Raw genomic sequence first — 19,480 nt, forward strand, 5'->3', positions numbered from 1 at the left:
GATTCACTATGACTAGATCCTGGAGTTCACAGCCAGAAATGGCAATGAAACTTACCCACTGTCATTCTTGCTGCAAATATTTACGTGTGGTGTTTCTTTTTTCTCTATGGGAAGCTCGAAAACTTTATCAATTCATCAGTCTATTCCTTCATTGATTCATGTTAAGAAAGTTTTCCAGCCTCCAATATTAAAAAGACATTCTCTTATAGTTCCAAAACTGCTCTTTAATTTTCATTTTCATATTGAATACTTCAATGCATTTGCAATTTACTTTGTGGTTGGGTATTAAAGTCAAACTTTTTCTGTCTTCTTTCTTTTTCTCTATTCTTCTTTTTCTCTCCTTCCTTCCTTCCTTCCTTCCTGCTGAGAGTTAACCAGTAATTGCACAGTATTGAATAGTCCATATTTTTTTTACTTATTAGAAATGCCATTTAACAATATTAGATATTCGTGGGTTTGTTTCTGAGATATCCAATATTGAATTTTTTATAATGATAGCTTTAATATGTCTTTTAATACCAGTGTTCTTTTTGAAAGTTGTCTTCATTGGCTTCAGTAATTTATTCTTTAAGAGCTCTGGGAAAATTCAGTTTAAAAAGCCAATCAGAATTTTACAGTAATTGTATTACTTTATAAATTGATTACGGAAAAATCAACACACTTGCAGTCTCAACTTACCCATCTAGTACACAGTATGTTTCTTAATTTAATAAACTCATCTCTTTTGGTAATGTTTTATGTTTTATTTCTAAAAATGTCACATGTTTTTATTAAATTTATTAAAAAGAATTTTGTACATTTTTGTACTGTTGTGAACTGTATCACTTTCTTTGATATATTATATTTTTAAAATTGTAGCCGATATAAACAAAACATTGAGATTTTGTATATTTTTGTAATTAGCCAGCTTATTGAACTGTCTAATATTTGTTATAATACTTTTTTAACTAATTTTCTTGGGTGTTCTGTTACAGTTCATCTCCTTTTATATATGAATGTTTTCATTTTTCTCATAGTACATTGTAGAGAGCTTTCAAAAAATGTTAAACTGGTAATAGTAAAAATTATATTTTTTCTCATATATTTAGATTGACTATTGTTTTTGACATTTAAGATGAGGTTGCCTATTATTTGCTCATATATACTTTCTCATGTTAAAAAAGAATCCTTCTGTTCCTGGCTTTCAAAGAGATATTTTTAAATTATAAATTGATGTTAAGTGTTATCAAAAGAATTTTTGTTCTCTTTCAAAGTGAGCATATAACTTGTCTGCTTTGATCTATTGATAAACATATGAATATATTTAATTTTAAACCATCAATATTATAACCATTATTGCATTTTTATTAAATATTTCCACTATTCTTTTATTATAGTATTTAATTTAGATGTTGGTATCTATGTTCATAGTAATGTACAATTCTTGAAAATTAAAATCAGTTAAAATGTCTTTTGCTCCTAGTAATTAAAGGAAAGAAATGCAAGATATAGAATTATATTTATATATATAATTACCTTACTTTCATTTTCAAATGCCCCTATACATGAATATATTTGCATAAATATAGAAAAGCGTAGAAGGATGCATTTCAAACCACTGTTTGCCATCCGTGAGGGATAAGAGAGAAGAGTTAGAAAGCAGAAAGGGGGGTCTCTTAGGTATATATTGTGTACTTCTACGTGGCTTGATTTGAAATGAACATGTGACATTGTGTATTATTTATGTAATAAAAGAGGCTGATATATCTCTTTAAAAAATAAAATTAAATGAAATACTCATGACAACTTCATTTGTCCCCAGTAAAGCCTTCCTAAGCAGTTGTAAACTGGCACTTCTTGCCAAGTAAACATCTGCAATATAACTTTTCTTTTCATCCGAACCTCTGAGATATGAGGCATTATCCTCATTTTACAAGTGAAAAAATGAATTGTGCCCTGTGTTCACAAGTAGATGTTGTTGTAGGGTCCTCCTACGCCAAATCCACTTTCTGGCCCCCCACACCCCTCGGCGGTCCTGCAAAGTGTGAGCCAGGGTGTTTTTTCAACTTCCTACATCTCTCTTCCGTCTTGCTATTCTATGTATCTCTGCGCTGTGGCCTAGTAGTTTTCAGTCTAACGGGCACGTCAATTAGGCACTACTGTATGAATTGGGGACAGAAAATGAGTCATCTTGCTTTCAGAACACATAGAAAAGGATAGGTACCCACATAATAATGACTGAATTATAAAGGTTTTCTTTTTTTTAAATTCCTTCTCCTTTACCTATTCCTCTTCGGAGACAGAAAGGGTAAATCTTGAATATGTGTGATTCACGTTCTTTCTCCCCAAACACTGCTCATGGTCTCCCTCCCCCGCAACTCCCAAACCTTTCACAGTGACCCTCATTAATTGTTCTGACCCCCCAACAGCCCTCATTTGTTCCCCAGAGGACCCCCTTAGATCTGTAGATCATTTTGATTACTTCCACATCTGGGATTCGTCACACGCTCGTGTTAACCACGACCATGTGCAGCATTACCCAGCAGGATTTAGGAGACACTCGGTCAGAAAAATCGTCCCTACTAAGAACAACATCTGGAGAAAATTAAGAGCAGCCATTTCTCATTGGGAATCCTTTGGAAATGTATTTATGATGTAGAGACAGACAGACGGACACTCGCACACAGGCAGAAGCGTGTGCTGCCTTCTCTCTCCTCAGTGCTAAGGAAGAGTACTATTTCTTCAGAAGATTCTTGAATTAATAATGCAAATGGCTGGCAAGGTCACAAATAAACAAGGGATTGTCTCACGAAGCCTTGTTTAGAACCGGGGGTTGTCTCCATGGGAAATGTCTCCGTGGGCTTTTGTGATACCGTGTGTGTGAACATTTCAAATAAAGATTTTATAAAAGCGAGGGGGCAGTGGGCCACATTTGCCTGAGTTGGATCACTGAACATCTCCAACGATTTTTTTCCAAACCTTGGGAGTTGGCAAAAGCCAAAATTTCCTTTGCCAAGCATTTTCCCCTTAATTTTTCACTCCATGTGCATTAAAGGAAATTTAATCCATATGTTTCTGATTCATTTACAGTTAACTCATCAAAATAGTGTTTTGTAAGAGTCGTTTGGCCCTCGACAGGACTTGAGAGCCTCTCAGCAGGACACAAGCATGCATTCGCCGCACGTGGGGTCGCCAGAGTACCCAGGCTCCCAGCCTCGGTTGCCTGCAGTCGAGAGTCATTGTGTAAGGGTGCAGCCAAGAGGGGGGCCCCAAATAGGGATTTGTAATGGGGTCCAGAACGCAAGTGTTCAGGAAATATTAGAAAAATATATATAGGATGTCCTCACCCCCATGAGCCTGAGCTGGGGGAAGGGACACATGGAGCAGGGCCAGTCAGAGCTGTTTTGTACAGTAACAGTTCTGCAGATAACCTCTAGAATGGTCATTTAACATACCTATAACCTTTAACTGGTTTCATAGATATGTTAAATAGCTGTGGCCACGCTTTGAGCCAGGGAGCTGGGAGTGACTTCCACCCAAGATGTAACTGGGAAGCAACTCCCCCTGGTTACAGCACCTGCGTGACAGCTTGGAGAAGATTGGCTCCACGCCATGGGGCCACACCTGCCCAGACTTAACTATGGCAGCCCAGTAAAGCTGGAAGGATAGGGAATGCTGGCAGGTGTAACTGATTGTAGGAGAAGAGAGAGGACCACGCAGTTTTGGAGGAGAGGAGAGAGGACCACTCAGCTTTGGTGGAGAAGGGGGAGAAGACCACGCAGCTTTGGCAGAGTGGGGACCCCATGGCAGCGACACAGCTGATGGTGCCAGGAGCCTGAATCACGGACTTCTACTTCTTTTCCTGAGATACGGTACCCCAGACTGGGCAGAGGGAGAAGGAAGGACTGTGTGCCTCTGTGGGTATTCTAAAGTGCTTTAGTATTTTAATGAAGACATTATATTAAGTCATTACTCTAAGTCTGTATAACTTTTAAATAAATAATTTCTTTCCTTTTCTCCAGTCTCTGGCATTGAGAGACGCCTTTCCTCTGGTGGCGGGCAAGGCGAACCTAGTAGGTGTGGGGGGGGGGACCCCCAGAGAGAGAAAAGGGGGGTCCTTTCCGTAGTAGTATATTGTTCACCACCCCCGCCCAGGTCTGTTCTGTAACGATTGTGTCTCCCTGAACCCACGTCTGAATGGCTTTGTTCTGGCAAATCATGAGCGTTTAATGATATGTCAGGGGGCAGCAAGATGTGCTCTTTACTCTTCTGAGAGTATTTGGAATGAATTATCTCAGGAGTCCCCTACTTCAGGCGTTCAACCGGGCTCTCAGTGAGGGGCTTCTTGAAAGAGCTAATGCTGGGCGGGGTCTGGGCGAAGGGGGACAACGAGTGTGTGGAAATGGGAGACACCTGAAACAGTCAATAATAAAAAAAATAAGAAATTAGGACACCTTGTGTATGTGCTGCTGCCACCTGGGAGCGTGTCCTTGACACCCACTCAGGAGATGGTGTAAGTAAAAAGGACTAAAAACAAAATACTACTTGTTAATTTAAAACAAAAAGAACTAATGTTCAGCAGCTTCCCTGTGTTTCTTTAGTTCAAATTACAATGTAATTTGTGTTAATTTTTAAAAAGTGGATCACAGTGAGTTCAGAGGAGATCAATGTTGGCGGTGAAGATTTAGGGAAAGATGGATACGAGTACCTCCATGGAGACGGGGGACGAGGAAAGCCAAGAAATGTACAGGAAGGTGTAGAATTTTGGCGGAATGTGCAAAGGTCTTGTTTTTATTTTCTCAATGCCTCTGCCTAAGGAAATGATTTACCTGTAGCCCCAGTTTATGAGAAGCATCAGCAAAGCGTTGTTGATGTTAAGAGTTGGAAACTAACCCTCGCTGGTGTGGCTCAGTGGATTGAGTACCGGCCTGCAAACCAAAGGGTTGCGGGTTCGATTCCCAGGCAGGGCACATGCCTGGGTTGCAGGCCAGGTCCCCAGTAGGGGGCCCGTGAGAGGCAACCAGCGTTAATGTTTCTTCTCTTTCTCCCTCCCTTCCCCTCTCTCTACAAGTAAATAAAATAAATAAATAAGTAGAGTTGGAAACTGTTAGAAAGTTATCTTACCAGAAATAGTGAAATACGCGGGGCCCCCTAACTACATCTCGATGCAGCACAACGAGGCCCAGTGTGTCTGCAAGCCTCATACATTTTTACTGAACCCCATTCACCTGTGGGGCAGGTGGAAATTTGGGGCAGTAGCTAAGAAGGCAGAAGAGGACTCACCCGGTCTGCGAGGTTGCAGAATGACCTCCCTGCCCTTTCCCGTGACCACCACAAGAGAGGTGGTGAGTGCAGCTGCATGGTTTGCAAACCTACCCTGGAAGAAACAGGCTATTTGCAAAAACACGTCTGCGACCGGTGACGGCATCTTTTACAAAGGGATCTGTCTTTTCTGTTAATAACATGAAATCATTTGTTTTCCCTCCCTTCACAACTGATGTTTTTCTCTTCTCGGGGAAATGACTATTGTTTAATTGTATTTTTCTAGTTTGACAGCCTACAGTCTTTCTTCTCGGACCTGGCATTTTACTGTGGGCAATTTTGTAAGGCTTGCACAGATTTCATTTTTTTGAAGTTTTGTAAGATTTTCTAAATATTTATTTCCAAATGAAATTATCCTTGTTTAATTTTGCTTAGGATTAAATACTATTTATATTTCCCTTCCAAAGCTATGAGACAGAGTATCACATAATGGTTTTGGTAAAGGAAATACATTTAATAGCCAATTAGATTAACTATCAAATCTGTTTCAGGAAGAAAAAAAAAAAGAATCTGGCAATGGTTTGATTTTACCAAACTGTGTTGTATATTTTTATTTTCAAAAAAAATAAAATCTTATTTCCTGAAGCTTAAATTCTTCAAGTTTGTTTCCCTCGTTTAATTGAAACCACTATTTCCAAGGGAAATCGAATTAAAAAAAGATGACATTTTCTCACTCAGTAGAAACTTGTGTTATGTGAATAACACATTCTGTACTGACGTAATTTTACCTTTATTATTTCGCGTGAATTAAAAACTAAAAACTATAGCAGTCCAGAAGTCCTTCTTTTCTTGAAGCACAGACAATAAAAAATTCTGAACATTCAAGTTTTTTTTTCCCTTGGTCTCCCGCTTTTACCCCCAAACCTGGGCTATTATATTCCCCATGCTGCGTACTTGATACCTTCAAGCAATGTGGCTGGGAGCCCTGGAGCTACAGTGCCTTCCTCTCCTTTTCCACCAGGAAATCTCCGCTTAGCCCATGACGACTGGCTCAAAGATCATACAAGGTGTTCTTTTCTCACCTTGCAGAACAATTCACCTGTCTTCTGACCCTCCACAAGAGAACACCAGCCACCATTTACAGAGTGCTCTGCACGTGGCAGCATTTACCGCAGGTAAGGGTGCTGTTCGCCCTCCCACATGTGGGCAAGCTTTCCGTGTTAGAATAAATTCACCACAGAATCATTTGAGATCGGGACTTCCTGAGATCAGGGACTGGCATGCTATCCCGCATACCTGCCACATGTTAACCGAGTTCCATATCAGTATAAAAGTTGTAGCCATGAAGCTTTGAGATATTATCCTTTTGAAGTGGGATGATTCAGTCAGGACCAGGACAGACTGATTGCATGTCACATATCTAAGGGATAAATTAAACATTGAGTCCATTGTTGTTTCATTAAAGAATTTATTCTCATTTTTCACGGCTGAGTCTTTTATTCAGTACCTATTAGCTGAGCACCTACCAGGCACTGTTTAAGGTCCTGGAGATATATAGCTGCAGAAAAATTCTTTAGCTTCCTGCGTCTTACATTTCATTCGAAAGAGTCAGGCAATAGTAATTAATAATAAATAAATTCTGTACCAGATCCCGTGGAGAAAAATAAGACAGTGCAAAAAGACAAAGCAAATGCAAGGAGTGGGTGGAGGTCGGAGTCTTGCTATGGAGGGAAGGAGGAAGCCCCAACAGACCGTAAGGGGATATTTGAGCAGAAGCACAAAGAGAGTAGGGATGCTGGCCACACCCATACCTGGGGGCACACATCAGAGGAACAGGAAGCAGGGGAGAGGAGGTGTTGGGAGGAGGGTAGAGGGGAAAGAGAACAGTGAGGGGGTTGGGCTGCCGTGGGAGTTGAGCTCAGAGAGGATGGAGGCTGGTCGTGGAGAGATTTTCGGTGATGAGATGGGAAGCGGGGGGCTCCGACTTATCGCTGAAAAGAAACCTGCTGGACCCTGTGCAGAGAAAAGAGTGAAGAGGAGCAAGGAGTGAGCATGGGGACCTCATAGGGGGCTAATGCAGTAATCCTGGTGAGAGAAGCTCGCTGGCTGTATTGCACATGATGAGAAACAGTCAGACTCTGGGTGTATTTTTGCAATCTGAGTCAATAGGACCTAGGTTATCAGCTCTCTAAGAGCAAGGGAGGAACCAAAAACATCTCCGAGCTTTGGGCCTTGGGAAACTTGAATGCTGGTGTTGCAATTTATTGTGGTGGAGAAGATTGCGGAGGAAGGAAGCTGGCGGGAGGGTGGGGTGGGAATTGTCAATGTCACACACACAAGATAAGCCAAGGCCAAGGCCTGGATTTGACTGACTGTACTGGTGAAAAGACACTTAGATTTCGACATTGCTGCATAGATGGTGAAAGAGTAAGTCAAAGGTGCCAGTTCCTTATCCCACACACCACAGCAATGACCTAGAACAAAAAGGGGCTGGAGGATAGCGATGTGGGTGTGGGACAGCTCTGTCCTGAGAGGCCAAAATCTCTTCTGTAGCAAAGCGCCTTTAGAGCCTGCCGCTCTGTTCTCACAGTGACCTGGCAGAACGTTCCAGATCTCAGCAGAACCTGGAAGTCAATGAGAAACTGTCTCATCAGCCTTCCAGGTGCAATGGGGCAGCCAGAAGGGAGGCCTCTCATCATCCTGTGTTGCGGGGGAATCATAGGGCATTCTGCCAAGACCTAATCAGCTGTGGTTCAAGCCTTTGCCTACGTGGCTTATTTGGTTACGTGCAATGTCACCAGGGTGTCACGGCCCAGCCCTTAATCTATGGGAATCCAGAGTTTGATTTCAAATATGTTCGACGTCCACACGGATGTTTGAGACTGGGGTTTGGAAGGGGGATGTGGGGCGGGGGTGCTGCAGTTGGTCAGAAGATTATGCATGTGGGAGTATTGGCAAATATATTTGAAATGAAAGCCAGGAATCTCGGTGAGATCACCTAGAAATAAAATGAAGACAAGAGAGGAGCTGAATTCTAAGTTCAGTATAAGCTTATGCACTCACATTTATTCAATCGCATGCTTACTGGGAGGTGATGTCTAGGTGCGCTATAAATTTATTTGTTAATGTGCATTTATTCCATTCTATGTTCATTTTTCATACCAAAGCATATAAACACAGAATTAAGATTCAGACTACTTCGCTTCTAATTTAAATAATAGTTAGCAAAAATAGGGAACTGAAAGGACTTGGAATTGGTCAAAGGAACCACAGAGAACCAAACGTGAGCTAAACAAGGCTTAAGACCCGCTTCAGGAAAGAGGGGAACCGGGGTGGGGAGCCGAGGACCCAGATGAACCTCTGCAGAAATGCGGGCGATCTCATTTGCAGTGCACTGTCGTTGCAGATTTAAAAAATATTGACTACACCGCAGAGGTATTTTTCACTTTATCTAACTTTCTTCCAAGTATCTTTTTTCAAAAGTTATTTGAGGCACAGGCCAGGGTCAGAGGTACGTACTTCAAGAATGAGGGTATATCCCCGGTGCTTTGAAAGAATGAAAGCCATTTTTGAAAAACGCCAAGGAAGACAAGTACTTCTAGAGAAATCTATTTGATTTTTTAGCCTCCCTCCTTATGCATTTTTATTAGTGTGAAAGCCCTCGGGCTCTGCAGTTACATTCCTGCGGCCCCTGTAGTGAGAAGGTAGATGGTAATTAGAATTGAAAGCACCCGTCCCAGTTACCTGTGGCTCTTGTGAGTAAGCACATGAACACAGCAAGTTCAGACAGATGGTCGGTACTCAAACTAAGTCTTGACTATTTTATTTATCTTTTTTTTTTTTTTGCCAATAATACCTAAGTCATGACTTTTAATGGGCGGAAAATGGGATTACAACCCTGCCTCCCCTGCTTTAGGCATAACAGGAAGGCTCATCAACTCCTAGATCCAAATCAAGTGTGTCCAGGCTGTTAGGCTGCTGCGGTGAGAATGTCTGTCTCTGTCTGCAGAGCCCCACCTTGCTAGGGTCATCTACAAAAGCCTCGGGGACATTTCTCAGTCCAAGGGGTCAGTCCTAGGTATTAGCCATTTCACTGGGTGATGCTGCTGTTTTCACCCTTGTGGCTGTTGAAAGCATCTCCGACAGCCCAGTGCAGGCACTGGCCCCTGGGTTAGCCTGCAGGTGACCTATGATGCCATAGAAATGTGTCCCAGTGGTCGGACCTCAGCTGAAGCAATGGCCCTGGACCACGGCTGTGGGGCAGCGATTGTTTCTCAGCATGGAGGGGCATCAAGAAGCCCCTCCCTCCCTCTTAGCATTAAACTTAGACACCACTGCACGTGGAGCACGAGCCTGGGCTTCCGGTCCCAGGGCTTTCAGCCACACGGCTCTGCCAGCAGAAAGGCTTCACGGTCCCAGGCGTGGGAGGCACTGTCCCCCGAAGTCAGGCGACTTGCCCGAGCTCACTCAGCCCCTCGCATGAAGCAACATCCTGGCCTGACAAGAGACAAAAGAGAAAGATTCTCCCTGTCCTGATCCAAGGCCTGCTAATTTCCTGCCTGGCTAGCTTTCCAGGGCAGGCAGCCCGTCCTTAAACAACCAATGGCCGTCGTTAGCAAGTGCCCGTGCCATGGCCTAATAAGCTCCTGGCTCCCTCCCCTGGGCTTCCCCGCCCCCCCTCCCCCGCCCGTCACCACCCACTCCTCCCTTGTTATCACACTTAGGAACGCTTGGGGCATCCGGTCCATGTCTTTTAGGGTCCCGTTGCCCCTGGAAGCTGCACTCCAGCTAATTTGGACTCTGACTCAGGGAGGGATCTGGGAGGGCCCTCTGGGACGTTCTTAGCCATCATGGGGATTCAGTTCTTCCAGAAACTATGAGCTACAAACTGAACAGGGTCATTGGTCTTTCTAGAGTGACTCAAAACAGCCTGCAAAGCAGTTCAGGTCCAGGGTGCTTGTGGCCTGGGGCCTGGAATCTTTTTTTTTTTTTTTTTTGCTTGCTTATTTTATTTTATTTTAATTTTTTATTGAATATATTGGTGTGACATTGGTTAATAAAATTATATAGGTTTTAGGTATACAGTTCTATAATACATCATCCGTACGCTGTTGTGTGTTCACCACCCCAAGTCAAGTCTCCTTCTCTCCCCATTTATCCCCCTTCACCGTTCTTCTACAGCCCCCACCCTCCTTACTCTCTGGTAATCACCACATTGTTCCTGTCACCTTTTCCACCCAGTTCCCCAGGCCCCGTCCCCTCTGCCAGCTGTCAGTCTGCTCTCTGTCTCTGTTTCTATTTCGTGTGCTAGATTATTAATTTAAAATCTTAAGAGTAAGTCACGGAGCTTCCCCAGGGCTGGACCTAGAGGAGAAGGGTGCTCAGAGCCCCGTTGTAGTTATCAAGCGTGCAGCAGGGACGGAGCCTCCCAAAGGCTCCTGCGAGAGTGAAGGGTCACTGTGACTTCAAGTGACAAGTACTCTGTGCCTTGAAATTTGCCCTCTGGTCAGGAAAAAGGGCATATGGAGGGAGTAAGGACTTCTTTGCTTGTCCTTTCTGTTCTAATACATCTCCGGATAGGAATTATAATGTCCTCAAGGAGCAAAACCAAACAGGATCCAAGAGATATTCTCATGTAGTTCATAATGGACGCTAACTAAACTCACTGAGGCAATCATCCGGCAATATATCAAAATATCACGCTGTACACCTAAAACAAGCCCAATGCTGTATGCCAGTCATAGCTCCATAAAACTGGGGAATAAATTAAAACATGAAAAAAGTAATTCACACCCACTTGCCAATCAAATAGCAAATAAAATCAGGAGGTTCTTATAGTTGTCTTCCTCTATTTATGGATAATTATTTTTAATAATATCAATTCACAATATTATTTATACTTAATAATATAATTATTGTTTATTATTACCCCATAATTATGCCATACTCAGAGAAGAACTGTTGCTCTTACCCCCTCCCTGTGCCTATTATGGTATGCAGGGCTATTATCGTCTAAGTACAAAGTAAAGGATTTAGGCCCCGGCTGGTGTGGCTCAGTGGATTGAGTGCTGGCCTGCAAACCAAGGGGTCACCGGCTCAATTCCCAGTCAGGGCATACGCCTGGGTTGCAGGCTGGGTCCCCGGTAGGGGGTGCATGAGAGGCAACCACACATTGATGCTTCTCTCCCTCTTAAAAAAAAAAAAAATACAAAGTAAAGGATTTGGATCTACTAACATTTGTTAGAATTTGGGCAACTCGGCAAGTCACAGAGCCTCTCAATTTCATCAGCTTTAAGTATACTTGTTTTTCAAGGTTGCTGAGGAGACAGTGATGCTTCAAGCATTTAGCGTGAGGCCTATCATACGATATCATGTAAACTAGTTCTCATTGACATTATCATTAGAAACATACATGTCCTCCTTTCTCGGTCCCCCTTTTCCTTGTGAAGTGACTGCCTGGAACTCGTGTCTTTGAGTCCACATCACTTAAAGTACAAAAAACATCTGAGTGCCTTTCATAATTCAACCTGGTTGCACTGATGCTGATTCCATCAGTGAGAGCTGTCTTGTCTTTAAGATTTTATTTATGGGATGGGGAGAGGGAGAGAAATCTCAGTGCCTGAGAGATACATTGATTGGTTTCCTCTATCCCACCCCCAACTGGTGGCCTGGCCTGCAACCCAGTCATGGGCCCTAACTGGGAGTTGAACCAGCGACCTTTCGGTTCACAGGTCAGTGCTCAAACTAGTGAGCCATACCAGCCAGAGCTGTGCTTTCCTTGTCCTCACGTTTCCCACACGGTTAAACTGGAACTAATCTAATTTAGCTACCTTAGAAACTACCAATTGACCACTAGATGGCAGGCTTGTTAAACAGTTAAAAACTCACTCCATGTTTTTGGGTTTTTTTTTTTTTTTTTTTCCTACCTCTAGGACTCAGAAACCACATTTATTTTTTCTCCTTTTTAAGACATCTTCTGTGACTTTGACAACACTTTCATGAGGGGTTACGCTTTTACCGGCTCAGAATGTTTCAATATTCAGAGCAAAAGCGGCCTCTAAAAGCAAACATCAGTATGATTAAAACTAAGTAACCAAACTCTATGCTTTAGACCTCAAGGCTCTTGGACTGACAGGTCTCTTTTTTTCCTATAATGGGGCCAGGACCCTGAAGCTGGGCAGTGGGCATGGCAGTGTGGGATGACAAAGGAACTGGTTAAAGAGCCCGTTCAGAGGACAGCCTAGGCAGGAGCCTTAGTGAGCAACTTTGCTGTCTAGTCCGAAATGTCACCTATGCATTGTCTGAACACAGTGATGGAAATAAGCCAAAACAGGACCGAGTAAAGAGTAACAGGAGGAGAATGAGGCCTGAAGAGAGACCTCTGGGATCCGAATAAACTGGCCAAGGCACAAGAGTGGGAGAACATTATGGGGTTTTTTTAAATTATGTAAATACCTCTATTTGAACGAATACATTGCTACCAGATTACGTCACTTTTCAGTTACCATGGCATTGTGATCTTGAAAATGGTAGCAAACAGCTTGACAAAGCAAGAGCACCGAGGGCTACACCTAGATTTTTATTCTTTTAGTGACCACATCTCCTTGTCTTAATACGTGTAAACTTAGAAAGTCTGTTGTACGCTTAGCACACCTGGCCTACCGTATCCTGCCTAAGTTCTGAGCACACTCGCTCCTCAGAAGCGTCATATTTAACGGCATTTTGACGTTTTATAAATTATGTCAATTCCTAGGCTCTAAGAGTGCATATATCAAGAAAGCAAATGAACTTGATGAGAAAATTATTTGTCTTCATTTTTCCCTGCATACGTTTATAAGCTGTGAATCAAAGATACAACTTACTCATATTTTTCGGACAGTCACGCCCAAACTTACAGTGCATGTCAAAGCCCAGAGACACCCAGCACTCTGTGGAGTCCCGCAAAGCACATTCAACGCAGTTGTCACACTGTCTCTTAAAGGGCAACCTTACTCAAATGTATCAGCCCCATGTAGTGTCTTCAGTCCTTGGAGCCCAAACCCACTCACACAGTCTGGGGCTTTAAATACTGAGGACATGGTTTCCTCACTCCATAATCAGGGAGCTTGGATTTCGGAGGGGTAGGCTTTAAATCCCAGGCAAAAACTCCGAGAGACTGAAAGCGCTATAGGTCATCCTCAGCTAACTGGGAATCCCGGAGACTAGGGTGCATTTGGCTACACAACGCCTAGTGAAGCCTGCAGGAAGCTCTGCTGATCCCACAATTAGTTTGTCACTATTCCTTCAGAGCTGGAAGCCAGGAGCAAAACGGACTTGGACTGCACAAAGATTCAGTGTATTAAGTACTCAAGCGCCGGCCAGGCACGTGCTGTAAATGGAATACAGAAACTTCAGGACACAATCTGTAGAGAATACATTAAATAGATAATTGCCTCTATTCCCCCCCTTCCCCATTCCCAATCCTCAAAACACTAGGCTTTCTTTTTGCAACACGCAATGAATTATATTTATTAGTAATAATGAAGCATTTGATTTTTAATTTTGATAACTGATCTGAAATGCAACATATTCAAATTCTTTAATATGCATGCTGAAATTGACCTTGAGTTGGAAACAGGAAAGAAAGGTCCAAGGTAAACGGAAACTTTTGGTAATTCAGCCTTTTTATTTCGGGCAGGACTTAAAAAGGTTTATATCTGAAAGAATTTATAAAATTATTTGAAACCAGATAAATATTAGAAATTATGTATTTTCAACCTGAGCAACTTCACTTTTACTGGAAACAGGGAAAAGAGAATATGTACATGCTGAAGGTGGACAAGAAAACTCCGTATTTCTACCTGTTGGAGTTAGCCGATGTTAACTTTTAGGCGTATTAGCTCTTGGTCTGCTTTCCTAGGCACAAAAAGCCTTACACCCCCTGAGAGTCATTTGAGATGAAGATGCTGGCAGGACACTCATCACCCCCAAATATTTCAGTGCGTATTTCCTACAAACAGGAACATTCTACGTATCAACAATCCTGCCGTCAGCATTAGGAAACTGTCCCTGATTTATTAGGAAAATCTATGTCACAAAGCCAGTCCAAGCATTGCCAATGGCCCACGATCATGCTTGAGAGCAAAAGGACCCAGTCCAGAACCACGCATTGCATTTAGTCATGTGGCTTCAGTTGCCTTCAATCTGGGGTGGTCTCCTGAGTCTTCCCTTGAGTTTTTGGATAACTTTATTATAAGTCAGTGATTCATGGCATGTTCTTCAATCTGAGTTTGATGTTTACACATGATTCGATTCAGGTTGTGGGGGACAATCACTGAAGTGATGCTGTATTCTTCTCATTGTGTGCTAGAGAGTGGGGACCTGTGTGCCTAGTTCTGGTGTCACCCCACAGAACCGATTTCAACTCTGTGGTCTGTAGGCAACTATCCTAGGTACACTTTCCATCTATGGCCTAACATTCCCTCAGTCTGTATAGTGCAACCACACCTCCCACTGCCCAGCTACTACTGGAGCGACACCACCCCGCAGCCTGGATGGGACAGCTCACTTAGCAAATGCCCTGGCTGTTGTATCATGGAATCAGATTACAGAGCTCCCAAGACAAACCATGCATCTTCCTATTCTCCCTCCCCCTCCCCCACGTCTTTCCAGGAGCGCTCTGGAAATTAGTGTGTCAGGGGTTGACAAAGTTCCTGTACTCGTGGTGTGGGGCTGAACATACCTCTGGGTGCCCTGCACTGGGAAAAATGTGTGATTTCACCCTACTGTGTTTTTACCATACTCTCCCTTTACCTATAGCTCACATTGGATAGACTCCCACAGGTATTTCTGTTCTATGCACACGTGAGGCCTCAAGTGCTCTTTAAAAAGCCCCGTTTACTCTTGCTACTGTGGCTAAGTGGATTGAACACCGGCCTGTAAACCAAGGGTCGCTGGTTCGATTCCCAATCAGGACATAAGCCTGCATTATGGACCAGGTACACGCTAGGGGGCGCACAAAAGGCAACCACGCATTGATGTTTCTCTCCCTCACCCCTCCTCTGTCCAAAAATAAATAAAACCTATTAAAAAAATTAAAAGCCCCATTTATATATTCTAGAGCTGCAGTTTCCAGAATCCACTTGTTCAGGACAGTCTCCTTGACTTACCAGGTTCATGTCTCTGTCAGCCTTTGGTCCAGATTCTTTATGGACCGTATCTGGTTGGTCCACAACCCCCGACAAACCTGACTGGTCTGCATGCAGATCCTTCTCCTGGTCTTTGGGATCCTGACCGGTCACTAGGCTTTGACCCACTGAACTTCACCCCTGATTCCTGCCTGGCTGGGAAGGGTATTTGGGCCTGTCTTTCCATCCATTTACAAAGATGACCTTTTGGAGGAAAAGACAGGAAAGAGGGGAAGGGAAACATTCTTTCCCAGCTGCTAATTGTGTACCAAATCCCACGCTTGCTGAGTTAGTACGTTGTCTTAATCATTTCAACCAATGCTGGAGTGAGATGCTATTAACCTTTAAAAAGACATAAAACGCACTCCAATTAATTTGATTTCTGAACAAGTGTGAAATAATGAAGGCCCTATAACCTAAAAAATCAAGATTTATTAATCAATGTATTAATCAAGAGGTGCTCATGTCTACCAAGGGACCGATAAGCTTTTTGAAAAGAACGTTACCGATGCTGTGTTTCAGCCCCAGGAAAACCTCCCAAGGCATTCAAAGGCATTTATAACAGTTTGTCTTAATATTATTTAAAAATAAGGTTATCTGATGTTGGCTACACTGTCTGGTGCCTTTTTAAAGGTTAATTTGGGTAATAAAGATCTCAGTAAGTACACAGGTACACGGTTGAACAACAAAATATGTGAGATACCTCAGTGTGATGCATGAGTTTAGTTATCTCTCCCTCGTCTCTGTACATCAAATTCTCATCTTCTGCGGATCCCGGCCCGAGGGATCCAGGTGCTGTGGCAGCAATAGCCCAGTTCACACGGACAACAGAAATCCTGAGGAGGAAAAGGGACAGCATGGCCACTCTCTAAGTGGGAGAGGGTGTGAGGGCAGGAGAGGACAAGAGAGAGCACCCGATAAAGCCCCGACCCCTGTCTTGACAGGCTTTTCTTACCTCTCTGGGCAAATTACCTCCGGGATGGTGCTCATTTACTGTGCACAGGTTCACCACAGGTGATTACCTCTTATAGACAACCAAGGGCAGAATGCCACTGGCTGATCACTTCCAAGACAAGGATGTTACAGCTCCAGGTGGAAAGTGGTTGAACTGGTTCCACTCCATACTTGGGAGGTTTAGCACAGACTTTAGGAAGTTGAAGATACTCAGTAAACCTTTACTGCCCCAATGCAGGGTGAGGGCTTTTCAGAGAAAGCAAGGCTCATAGCAGTCCAGGTAAAGTGCAGGCCTGATTCCCCACAGGAGAACCTGTCCATGGGCATGGTCCACGCCCATCGGGCCTCATTCCCACTGGCTTTACCGAGTGGGAACTGGGCTACATTTCCCCTGCGTGGAACAGTTGCCTATATTCCCACTTGACAGGAGGTCCTTGGTTCTTTCCTATTGCACTCTGCCATTATGTGCGTGGAGACGTGCTTGGAAGTGTGGTCTCCAGAAAAATGTGTGGTCCTCTGGACAGTAGGGAAAGCATCCAGTTCTATGAACTCAGTCACAGCGACCCAGTGAACATGGAATGATGACTCCGGGTGGGGGGCAATGTCCCTGGGAAGGGAGGCATTGTCTGTGGGGAGGATTCTTGTCTGAGAAGCCCCATACCTGGCCCTCGGCATGCCCTGAAATTAGCTAGCCATGTCTTTGGCAAAAGCCATCTCCAGAGATCCTCCTCTGTTTTTCCATCCATAAGAGAGTCCCCTTATGGATGGAAAAACAGAGAGATCCTCACAGTGGTGAGGACTGGAGTGGAGGATCCATGTAGTTTCCCAGAAGTTAGGTGAGAGATGCGCGTCTGGGCCTGCGGGATTCGGGTGCTGGGCGGCAATAGAGCCATTGAGACAGAAAGCAAAAATCCTGTGGAGAAAAAGGGACGGCATGGCCACTGTCTAAGTGAGAAAAGGGCGACAGGGCGAGAGAGCTGCCAAGAAATTTGGTCTCTTGGAAAAAACACGGATCCGCCACTCAAGTCATCCCCAACGCGAGGACCACATTGTTTTTCCATCCATAAGGGAGTCCCCTAACGGATGGAAAAACAGGGGGAGACCCCCAGGAGATGGCTCCCATCAGAGCCATGGCTAGCTCGTTTTGGGCCCAGATGCCAGGCTGGGCAGCCCCACGGACAGCCAGCCCACTAGAAGCCTCCCTGGGGGCAAGGTGCTCCACCCTGAAGATATCATGCCAGGATCACAAGGTCCCTGTGACTGTGTCCGTAGAATTGGACGCTTTCCCTGCCGTCCAGAGCACCGCGCATTTTCCTGGAGACCACACTTCCCAGCAGGTCTCCCACCTCGCAAAGGCACAGTACTCAGGGAAAAAGGAGGGATCTGGGGCCAGGACAGGGTGCCGGCCACTGTTGCGCGCCTGGTGGAGTGGGTTCGGGTCGGCGGGACCCACGCCCACGGATAGGTTCTCCTGTGGGGAGTCAGGCCTGAGCTCTGTGTGGGCACCTAAGAGACTTGCTTTGGCTGAAACTCGCCCCGAACTGGCAGTGAGGCAGCAAACGTTGACCGAGCTCTTGAACTCCCTAAAGACCACCCCAGAAGGGACTGTATCCGCTTCGACCACAGTCCCCCCAGAGCTCTGACACCCTTCTTGGCAAAGGAATCAGCGGCCTGCTGCCCTTGGTGTCTGCAAAAGGCATTCACCTGCGGTGAACCTCAACATGGGTGAGGAGCATCATGCCCCATGGTGGGAGACCTGGGAGGAAACAGGTTACTCTGAGGACAGAGCTTGTGTTTTCCTGGGGACTCTCCTGGGGCCCTGGTACCCTCACTCGCCTACAGAGTGCCCATGCCGTCCCTTGATCCCCCACAGGACGCCTGGAGACTGCGGGAAGCGGTCCTGTGCCTACATGGAACTCAGTCCCCGGGGGCCAGGGAGCACATCAAACGTGTAAATTACGGGAAACCTGATGGCTTCTCCACACAAGGCCTCCCCAATGTGAGGATCACCCTGGTTTTCCATCCATAAGGAGTCCCCTTACAGCTGAAGAAAACAGCGGAGACCCCCAGGAGATGGCTTCAGAAGGAGCCACGGCTAGCTCGTTCAGGGCCAAGATGCGGGGCCCGGAAGGCAAGTAGCCGGCCCTCCCACCAGAAGCATCCACCTGGGTGACCTGCCCCACCCTGGAGAGTTCATGCCAGGTTCACAGGGTCCCTGTGACTGTGTTCCTGGAACTAGACACTTTCCCTTATGTCCACAGGACCACGCGATTCCCTAGAGACCACACTTCTGAGCAGATCTCCCACCCCCCGAGAAGGCAGAGTGCCCAGGGAAGACCCGGGGGCCAGGACGGGGTGCCTGCCAATGTTTGGCACCCGGGGGGAGCGGCATGGAGCGTGCGGGACCCACAACCATGGATGGGTTCTCCAGTGGGGAGTAAGGCCTACGTTCCACCTGGGGGGAGAGAAAAACAGGGCAATCCTCGCAGTGGGGAGGCCTGGAGTGGAGGAGAATGCACCCTTCCCACAAGTCAGGCGAGTGACGCACCCCCCAGACCCCGGGGTCTGAGCTCCAGGGAAGAAGAATAACACTTCCCTCGGTCTACAGGAGTCCTGCTGGGGATCAAGGCATGGCATGGGCATTCTCTAGGCGAGAGAGAGCACCAGGGCCATGAGAGAGCCCTGGGGAAAGCCAGAGCCCCATCAGCAGGGCTCCTATTGCCTCCTCAGGCTCCTACCATGGGGCCTGGTCCTTTTTGCCTGGGCCCAGGTTCACGGGAGGTGAATACCCTTTGCGGACACCAAGGACAGGAGGCCGCCGATTCCTTCACAGACAAGGGGGTTCGAGCTCTGGGGGACTGAGGTCGAAGCGGTCACACTCCCTTCTTGGGTGGTTCAGCACAGACCAGAGGGTTGAAGCCACTGGATCCAAGTCGGCCGCCTAGGGCAGGGTGTGGGAGTTTCAGCCAAAGAAAGGCTCTTAGCCCCTCAGGAAAGGCACAGGCCTGACTCCCCACCGGAGAACTCATCCATGGACGTGGGTCAGGCCCGCCCAGACCCACGCCACCTGGCGCGGAACAGTGGCTGGCACCCCGCCCAGGCCCCAAGCCCCTAGTTCT

The sequence above is a fragment of the Desmodus rotundus genome, chromosome 10 (genome assembly GCF_022682495.2).
Source record: "Desmodus rotundus isolate HL8 chromosome 10, HLdesRot8A.1, whole genome shotgun sequence".
NCBI lineage: Eukaryota > Metazoa > Chordata > Mammalia > Chiroptera > Phyllostomidae > Desmodus > Desmodus rotundus.